General features: G+C 36.5%; 1 non-coding gene across 1 annotated transcript; it reads left to right on the top strand.

The window, feature by feature from the left end:
- The first annotated feature begins 9,166 nt into the window (after positions 1 to 9,166).
- Positions 9,167 to 9,272, top strand: LOC114114679 (U6 spliceosomal RNA). Its single transcript, XR_003589296.1, has one exon. It is a non-coding gene; the product is annotated as a U6 spliceosomal RNA (small nuclear RNA).
- The last annotated feature ends 1,253 nt before the right edge of the window (positions 9,273 to 10,525 follow it).

Genomic DNA, 10,525 nt, shown 5'->3' with positions numbered 1-10,525 from the left:
GCACTCTATCTATCAGATCTAGGCCCTTAAATCTATTTCTCATTTCCACTGTATAATCATAAGGGATTTGATTAAGGTCATACCTGAATGGTCTAGCGGTTTGCCCTACTTTCTTCAATTTAAGTCTGAATTTGGTAATAAGGGGTTCATGATCTGAGCCACAGTCAGCTCCTGGTCTTGTTTTTGTTGACTGTATAGAACTTCTCCATCTTTGGCTGCAAAGAATATAATCAATCTGATTTTGGTGTTGACCATCTGGTGATGTCCATGTGTAGAGTCTTCTCTTGTGTTGTTGGAAGAGAAGTTGCTATGACCAGTGCATTTTCTTGGCAAAACTCTATTAGTCTTTGCCCTGCTTCATTCCGCATTCCAAAACCAAATTTGCCTGTTACTCCAGGTGTTTCTTGACTTCCTACTTTTTCATTCCAGTCCCCTATAATGAAAAGGATATCTTTTCTTGGGTGTTAGTTCTAAAAGGTCTTGTAGGTCTTCATAGAACCATTCAATATCAGCTTCTTCAGCATTACTTGTTGGGGCATAGACTTGGATTACCGTGATATTGAATGGTTTGCCTTCAAAATGAACAGAGATCATTCTGTCGTTTTTGAGATTGCATCCAAGTACTGCATTTCGGACACTTTTGTTGACCATGATGGCTACTCCATTTCTTCTGAGGGATTCCTGCCCACAGTAGTAGATATAATGGTCATCTGAGTTAAATTCACCCATTCCAGTCCATTTTAATTTGCCAATTCCAAGAATGTTGACGTTCACTCTTGCCATCTCTTGTTTGACTATTTCCAATTTGCCTTGATTCATGGACCTGAAGTTTCAAGTTCCTATGCAATATTGCTCTTTACAGCATTGGACCTTGATTCTATCACCAGTCACATCCACAACTGGGTATTGTTTTTGCTTTGGCTCCATCCCTTCATTCTTTCTGGAGTTATTTCTCCAGTGATCTCCAGTAGCGTGTTGGGCACCTACTGACCTGGGGAGTTCCTCTTTCAGTATCCTATCATTTTTCCTTTTCATACTGTTCTTGGGGTTCTCAAGGCCAGAATACTGAAGTGGTTTGCCATTCCCTTCTCCAGTGGACCACATTCTGTCAGACCTCTCCCCCATGACCCGCCCATCTTGGGTTGCCCCGCGGGCATGGCTTAGTTTCATTGAGTTAGACAAGGCTGTGGTCCTAGTGTGATTAGATTGACTAGTTTTCTGTGAGTATGGTTTCAGTGTGTCTGCCCTCTGATGCCCTCTTGCAACACCTACCATCTTACTTGGGTTTCTCTTACCTTGGGCATGGGGTATCTCTTCACGGCTGCTCCAGCAAAGCGCAGCTGCTCCTCCTTACTCCTTACCTTGGATGAAGGGTATCTCCTCACCACCGCCCTTCCTGACCTTCAACGTGGAATAGCTCCTCTAGGCCCTCCTGCACCCGTGCAGCCACCGCTCCTTGGACGTGGGGAGTGATGTGTAGATTAACTGTGTAGATCACCAAAAACTGTGGAAAATTCTTCAAGAGTTGGGAATACCAGACCAGCTGACCTGCCTTCTGAGAACTCTGTATGCAGGTCGAGAAACAACAGTTAGAACTGAACATGGGACAACAGACTGGTTCCTAATCGGGAAAGGATTACGTAAAAGCTGTATATTGTTACCCTGCTTATTTAACTTATATGCAGAGTACATCATGAGAAATGCTGGACTGGATGAAGCACAAGCTGGAATCAAGATTTCCAGGAGAAATATCAATAACCTCAGATGTGCAGATGACATCACACTGATGGCAGAAAGTGAAGAAGAACTAAAGAGCCTCTTGATGAAGGTAAAAGAGGAGAGTGAACAAGCTGGCTTCAAACTCAACATTCAGAAAAATAAGATCATGGCATCTGGTCCCATCACTTGATGGCAAATAGATGGGGAAACAATGGAAACAGTGACAGACTTTCTTTCCTTGGGCTCCAAAATCATTGCAGATGGTGACTGTAGCCATGAAATTTAATGACACTTGCTCCTTGGAAGAAAAGTTATGACCAAATTAGACAGCATATTAAAAAGCAGAGACATGACTTTGTCAGCAAAGGTCTGTCTAGTCAAAGCTATGGTTTTTCCAGTAATCATGTACAGATATGAGAGTTGGACTATAAAGAAAGCTAAGCACCGAAGAACTGGTGCTTTTGAACTGTAGTGTTGGAGAAGACTCTTGAGAGTCCCTTGGACTGCAAGGAGATACAACCAGTCCATCCTAAAGGAAATCAGTCCTGAATATTCATTGAAAGGATTGATGCTGATGCTGAAACTCCAATACTTTGAACACCTGATGGGAAGAACTGACTCATTGGAAAAGACCCTGATGCTGGGAAAGATTAGAGGGGTGAGGAGAATGGGATGACAGAGGGTCAGATGGTTGGATGGCATCACCAACTGAATGGACATGAGTTTAGTAAACTCTGGGAGTTGGTGATGGACAGGGAGGCCTGGCATACTGCAGTCCATGGGGTCACATAGTGGGACACGACTGAATGACTGGACTGAACTGAAACTTACTTTTAAGATATCGTATATTGATCAATATAGTAAATATGGGCTTCCCTTGCGGCTCAGCTGGTAGTGAATCTGCCTGCAATGTGGGGGTCCTGGGTTTGAACCCTGGGTTTGAAAGATCCCCTGGAGAAGGGAAAGGCTACCCACTCCAGTATTCTGGCTTAGAGAATTCCGTAGACTCTATAGTCCATGGGTTCGCAAAGAGTTAGACAGGGCTGAGGGAGTTTTACTTTCAATTTCACTTTTATAGTAGATGCTAGCTTTACTTGGTGATATCCGCAAGAAAGTTTATGAAAATTCTTACTTAATTTTCTTATTTTCTGCAAAGTACATCTATTAGTGAAACAATCAAATCCATCACATTTATATAATTGGTACATAGCAAGCACATTGATTGATTTAATGTATTTTGTTTGTTTGTTTTGCCAAATCTGGAGTTTAGTTTCCCATTTCAGGTGTTATGCTAATTGAATAAATCTGAGTTTGTATCTGATTGTGGTGCATATTTCCTGAAAGTTGTGATAAACAGGAAAAGTGTATACCTTTATGTACCAGTTGTGTGGGTTGATATAGAGGCACCTACACAACCAAATACTGAACACCTAGCAGCATATTCAGAAAACTGAGAGCAGTCATTCCAGGGTGGCTAAGTTTCATGAGACACAGGAGGCTAGAGATCAGATTGAAAAAAAAAAATAGGAACACATTAAAAGGGAGTTTTAAATCTGTGAACTTTAGTTGCTTTAAGTTTTATATTTTAACTATATTTTCTATTTTAAAATTTTAATAGCATTATCCAAATTGTTCTTATAAGCAGATCACTTGGATAACTACGTGAGTCTGAAAGAAGAAAGATAGCTGGAAAGAGTTATTTTGAAAAACTGCTAGAGAAACAGAGAAAGAGAGTAGCAAGAGAGTGGGAGAGAGCAGAGTGAGCCTAGAAGCAGAATAGAGGGCTAAGGAGCAGAAGAATAGAGCAAACAGCTGGGAAGAGAAGGAACTGTGTTAACAGAGGGCAAGAAAGAGGGAAAAAGAGGTGAGGAGAGAGATTGGGCAAATGGGATCAATGGCAAAATTTTTCCCAGAACAAAAAGAGAGAAGACATTGTTAACAAATGTAACAGGAATGCAGAAGAAAGGTATAGCTTTCTTTCCATTTTTGTTGTTATTGTACTTTTACTTAAAAAAATGTATTGAGATATAATTAATCTACAATGTTGTGTTAGTTTCAGGTGTAAAGTGATACAGTTATGTTTATAAATATATTACGTGTGTGTGCTGTGCTAAGTCGGTTCAGTCATGTCCAACTCTGCAATCCCATGGACTGTATGTAGCCTGCTAAGCTCCTCCATCCATGGGATTCTCAAGGCAAGAATACTAGAGTGGGCTGCCATGCCCTCCTGCAGGGGATCTTCTCAATCAAGGACTGAACTCTTGTCTCTTGTGTCTCCTACATTGGCAGACAGGTTCTTTACCACTAGTGCCATCTGGAAAGTCATATAAATATATATATTTATATTTATATATATATATATAAAACAGTTTAACAGTTCAGTTCAGTCACTCAGTTGTGTTCGACTCTTTGTGACCCCATGAATCACAGCACACCAGGCCTCCCTGTCCATCACCAACTCCCAGAGTTTACTCAAACTCATGTCCATTGAGTCAGTGATGCCATCCAGCCATCTTACCCTCTGTCATCCCCTTTTCCTCCTGCCCCCAATCCCTCCCAGTATCAGGGTCTTTTCCAATGAGTCAACTCTTCGCCTCAGGTGGCCAAAGTATGGAGTTTCAGCCACAGCATCAGTCCTTCCAATGAACACCCAGGACTGATCTCCTTTAGAATGGACTGGTTGGATTTCCTTGCAGTCCAAGGGACTCTCAAGAGTCTTCTCCAACACCACAGTATAAAAGCATCAATACTTCGGCACTCAGCTTTCTTCACTGTCCAGCTCTCACATCCATACATGACCACTGGAAAAACCATAGCCTTGACTAGACGGACCTTTGTTGGCAAAGTAATGTCTCTGCTTTTCAATATGCTATCTAGGTTATATATATATATATAGAGAGAGAGAGAGAGAGGAGTTTTTTCTATATATATATAGAGAGAGAGAGAGGAGTTTTTTCCATTGTAGGTTGGTATAAGATATTGAATGTAATTATCTGTATTATATAGTCTTTGTTAGTTATCTATTTTATAAATAGGAGTGTGTATATTTTAATCCCAGACTCCTGATTTACCCTTTTCCCCATGATATCACTTATATATGGCATCTAAAAAAAATGGTAGAAATGAATTTACTTACAAGACAAAAATACACTCACATATGGAAAACCAACATGTAGTTGCCTTTCCTTCCATTTGATACCTTGTTTTTATTAATGGAATGATTAAATTTCCTCATATTGCCCATGAAATGTATGCCATAGTATTTCACCTAGAATTTTTTACTGACAAGTTGTTATTCAAAAGTTTTCAAAGTTAATTTCATTATCAAGAGACTTTTCAAAGGCAGATAATTTATCATCCAGTAAAATGAACATGTGCCAACTTTTAGCTTTGTTTTGTTTTAAGATACTATAAGGATAACAAATTAATAACTGAATTCATCCCCTTTTAAAAAACTTGAAGTGTTTCTAAATGACTATTGCATCAATTTTGAAAAAACTAACAGGTTTTGCTTATGCTTGAGAAAATCCTAAATTTTAATCTTACAATAAATGTCTTACTTTAAAACTAATGGAATTAGAAATTTGACCTGTCAAATTTGACTTGATTTTAATACATGTCAGCCTTTTCTTTGCTCAATAAACATTATTTTAAAATAAGCTGATAACTATATAATCACATCTCTTTCCATTCTCTTGAAATTTTGGCCTTGATTCTTATAAAGGGACCTCCATAAGTCATACAGGCCCCAAATCCTATTTGCTCCAGTAGTTCCTATCCCACTAGTCAATAAGTAGTTTGGCATTTTTCTGAAGAACATTTTTGTTTCATTATTCTCTTGATTAAATGAAATCTGTATGGTACAACTGAATTCTCATTCTTTATGCTATCTATTGAAACTGAGGTCTGGGAAGCCCTAGCATTATCAGGATATTAAATTTTAAGCACATTTTATATCAGAATGAAAATTAATACTTTGTTTCTTACTCTGTTTTCTTATATTGTCTTTAGTGAAAGTAGAATTTACCACAGGGTATGAAACTTTAGGTATCCTAGCATGTTAGAATTCATTTAGTAAATTCTGCTAACATCAGTTTTATTTTGCCATATTTTCAAAATGTCTTCTGACCTCTATCAAGTGGAAACTATAATTATAAATACATGGCAACTTTTCTCTATTAATATTAAAATTGTTTCAGTCATTTTTCATGGAATTATTACAGGCAAATGCAAACAGCTGATTAAAAACCAATGTTTGTGAAACACATTCTCAATATATTGCTACTTAATTTTTTTAAATGTGTTTTTTTGCTGAGTTTAAAGTTTGAGTGGTAGAAACAAACTTTCAAAATTCAGTATCACCTACTGGAGAAAGTTTATTTATTTGCTAAGTAACAGTAGAAAAAAACAAACTGTAGTTGATATTTACTGAGCTGCCAGACCGCATTTAAGTATTAAATGGTATAATCAAGCAGAAAAATCAGATATTTAAGACCTAGCTTTTTTTTTTCCTTTCTGGATGGCAGAACTCATGAGACATATGTTACATTTATGTATTTCAACAAATATATAGAAAATTCTATGATGTACAAAGAACCATATCCACAAAAAGTTAAATAAAAATATAGTACAATCCATAAGTGCCAAAAATGGTGGTAGGGAACCTAAAGGTATAATAAATATTTGGCACTGGAATAAGACCAGTAGGAGCTATGATCAAAATGATGTATTGTTTGAAAAGCTTGATGTGACTTGTAAATCTATTAAAACAAAACACAGAAGATAAAGCTTGCTTTTTTTTAAATTACAAAAGCTATAGAGAGAAATGAGTATCACTTAAAGGAAGGGGCAAATCATGTTTAATTCATATACAAATAAATATAGAAAGAGATAAACTGACTAAAATTGTGACATAGTATTGGACAAAAGATATTACTCATTATTTTAAGTTTTCTGACTTATTTTTAAATAAAGAGTTATGTAAAAGAGCTCATATTCAATTTCTTGCATATTCATTCAGAAATGTTCAATCCATTTATATCCTCATGTTTACATAAAAAGGGTGATACTGTCCTATTTGTTTTTCCCCTCCAGCATAACAAGCTATTAACACCTTTAAGCCTACATTTCTGATTAATGGTTGTGTTTTATTCTACTATTTCTTATTTGTTGATATTTAGGGACCTTTATATTTTGGCTTTTCTTATTATAAAATCATGCCCAAACTGACCATCCTTGTACTTACATCTTGGCATACTTATCTGATTATTTTTTTTAAATAAGATTAATTCCCAGTAAGAACATTGCTGGATCAGTGAGAGTGTAAGTTTAAAATGCAATAAATACTCAGTTACCCATCCAGGAAGGACAAGGTCAAGCAAAAAAAAAGAAGGTCTGATGCTCCCCAAATCTGACCCAAGAACACTCCTAATCTCTCCCTAGGAATTTAGAGAGCAGTCTAGAATGCAGATGAATGCTGATCATGAAAATATTGAATTGAGATTTTTTTTCAATCAAGGTGAATAGTCTAAACTGAGAAATCAATTAAAAGGATAGACTTTCAAACTGAAAATAATTATGAACTGGCAGTATGAGTTTAGGAGGATTTTTTTTTTAAATTGCTTGAGATGAGGTTAAATTCAGTGGAGAATGTTCAATATTTGTATATCCAAGTCTTGTGGAATTTCATAACCAAATAATTATATGTATAAACATATATGTATATTATCACTGAATTTAAATTTGAAAATTCAATTTGTTTTTATTACATTCTATAATCAATATTTTGCAAGAATTCAAAATTATAAAGTTTGATAGGAAAGTGTTTCAAAATTGAAATTTAAAATGTAAAATAGTTTATCTTACTGCCTCTATGACAGATTTCCTCTTTTTGTGCTTTAAGATTACTGAGGATTGTGACTGCAGCCATGAAATTAGAAGATGATTGCCAAGCTATGAAAAACCTAGAGAGTATGTTAAAAAGCAAAGACATCACTTTGCTGACAAAGGTCTGTATAGTCAAGGCTATGGTCTTCCCAGTAATTATGTACAGTTCTGAGAGCTGGACCATAAAGAAGGCAGAGAGACAAAGAATTGATTCCTTTGAACTGTGCTGGAGAAGACTCTTGAGAGTCCCTTGGACAGCAAGGAGATCCAACCAATCAATCTTAAAGGAAACCAACCCTTAATACTCATTGGAAGGACTGATGGTGAACATGAAGCTCCAACACATTGGTGACCTGATTTGAAGAGTGAACTCATTGGAAAAGACCCTGATGCTGGGAAAGATTGAAGGCAGAAGGAGAAGAGGGTGACAGAGGATGAGATGGTTGGATGGCATCACCGATTCAACGGACAGGAACTTGGGCAAACTCTGGGAGATGGTGAGGGACAGGGAAGTCTGGCATACTGCATTCTATGGGGTCACGAAATTGGACACGACTTGGTGACTAAACAATGCCTATGTTACTTAGTAGATTACATTTTAAATTAAAAAACTAATTGTATTTAGGAAATTAATTTCTAATTATAAGTAGAAATGTTATATACAGAATCGAAAATAATTGTACTGTTTACATTGTAAAAAATAAAATATGTTATGAATTTGGGATAATTTATAATTTGCAAATATGTGATACACCTCTATGTATCTTCAAAATTAGAAGAGATTATGCCCCTCTTTTAATTTTGAAGATACATAGAGGTGTATCACATATTTGCAAATTATAAATTATCCCAAATTCATAACATATTTTATTTTTTGCCAAAATCAGATGTTGGGTGGGCTTCCCTGGTGGTGCAGAGGTTAAAGCGTCTGCCTGCAATGTGGAACTGGGTTCGATCCCTGGGTCGGGAAGATCCCCTGGAGAAGGAAATGGCAACCCACTCCAGTATTTTTCCTGGAGAATCCCATGGACGGAGGAGCTTGGCTGACTACAGTCCACGGGTTGCAAAGAGTCGGACACGACTGAGCAACTTCACTTTCACTTTCACAGAGGTTGGGTAGATTTCCTAGTAAATTAGTAACAGCAAGGCTCCCACATCAAATTATGGTCTAGATGCTCACAAATTGTCATAGTCAGGGTTAGAGGCAATTCCAAAGACCTTGAGCACACGACTGAAGGAGCAGTCAAAGCTTGCAGAGCTAACGAAAGGATAGGTTAAGACTGGAGGTGGTGATATTTCCATTTGAAATCTTTGGAAATCTAGCCCAATAAGCTCTTTATTATTTCATATTGAAATGTAGTATGGAAAAACCAGCATAACAAAGTAACTCCTCATCAAAAGTGCATGTATTTTCAATTCAATTTAAGTATTTTAATTCAGGCCAAAGAATTTGACACATAAGGTGAAGCTAATTAACTATTTAATCAGCAATCTTGGTGACTTGGGTCAGAAGGTTGTTATATCTGAACTCCTGTTTTTTCAGATCAAAGATAGTAAAGGAGTGCTCCCTTCAGCAGCGCATATACTAAAGTGGGAACAATATAGAGAAGATTAGCATGGCCCTGTGCAAGGATGACATGTATATTCATGAAGCATTCCATATTTTTAAGAACTCCCACTAAAGAACATGCACTAGTTCTGATAGCTGTGGACATTGGAGGCAAGAACACATAGGAGGAGGACCAGATTAGAATCTGAGCTGCTCCCATAGCTGACCCAGAGATCAGCACAGTGTTGGAGGGTAACCTAAGGAGGTGAGGTGAACTATGACTCCCGGTGAGGGAGAGGACTCTGACAGCAGTGATTCAAGAAAAACATTTATTATTCTTATGTTTTGACTTGTTCTGTAGATTCTTTTGGATTTTTTTCCTTTTTGTTCTTTTTTTTGCTCCCTCTGTTGTAGTTGTCGATTTTATTGGCACTATGAAATCTAATTAAGCTTCTGAGCTTTTTTTTTTTTTTCCTCAGTCACTTTTTTTATTGTTGTTATAAACCTATGCCTCTATGTTGGGCTTTTGCAGTTCTGTGTAGTTTTCCTTTTTTTCTTTTCTCTTTTTAATTTTAATTTTTAGTTTTTTAATCCTATTATTATTTATTTTTTCTACACTTGTTTCTTTGTTTGCTTTTCCTACTGTTCTTTTCCCCTTGCAGTTAATCTTTAATGTATATAAATCTTCTTTATCCACCTCTGTTTAACCTTGAGTATCAATTCTTTCTTTCCTTTCCTCTCAATATAAAAGTTTCATTTTCATTGCTTTATTTCTCAATTGGCACCTTGTGTTAGTTATGTTTTCCAGTTTGGGCTTTAGTTAGTTTTGTTCCTAACTGTTAGATATAATTTTCAGTTTTCTTTGTTCACTGGGTCAGCCTGTCGTACTTTATTATTGTTGGACTGCTTTGATTTTGCTTATGTGTGTATATGTGTATGTGTATATTCAGTCACACTTTTTATTGTTGTTATAAACCACTGCCTCTATGATGAGCTCTTACAGTTCTGTGGAGTTTTCCTTTTTTTTTTTCTTCTCTTTTCTCTTTTTTGTAATTTTAATTTTTGATTTTTTTAAACCTACTTTTTTTAAACATTTATTCCTTTGTTTGCCTTTTCTACTGTTGTTTTTCCCTTACAGTTAATTTTTAATGTACATAAATCTTCTTCACCTACCTCTATTTAACTTTGCATGTCTATTCTTTCTTTTCTTTCTTTCCTTTCCTCTCAACATATTTGTTAGTTTTGCTTTCATTGCTTTATATCAACCTAGAGGATTGTATCAACGTAGGCTCTGTATCAACCTAGAGGGGTAGGATGGGGAGGGAGATGGAAGGGAGATTCAAAAGGGAGGATATATATGTATACCTATGG

This window comes from Ovis aries, chromosome 4, assembly GCF_016772045.2.
Source record: "Ovis aries strain OAR_USU_Benz2616 breed Rambouillet chromosome 4, ARS-UI_Ramb_v3.0, whole genome shotgun sequence".
Lineage (NCBI taxonomy): Eukaryota > Metazoa > Chordata > Mammalia > Artiodactyla > Bovidae > Ovis > Ovis aries.
The sequence above is the reverse complement of the archived record's forward strand: the minus strand, read 5'-3'. Positions and strand labels throughout refer to the sequence as shown.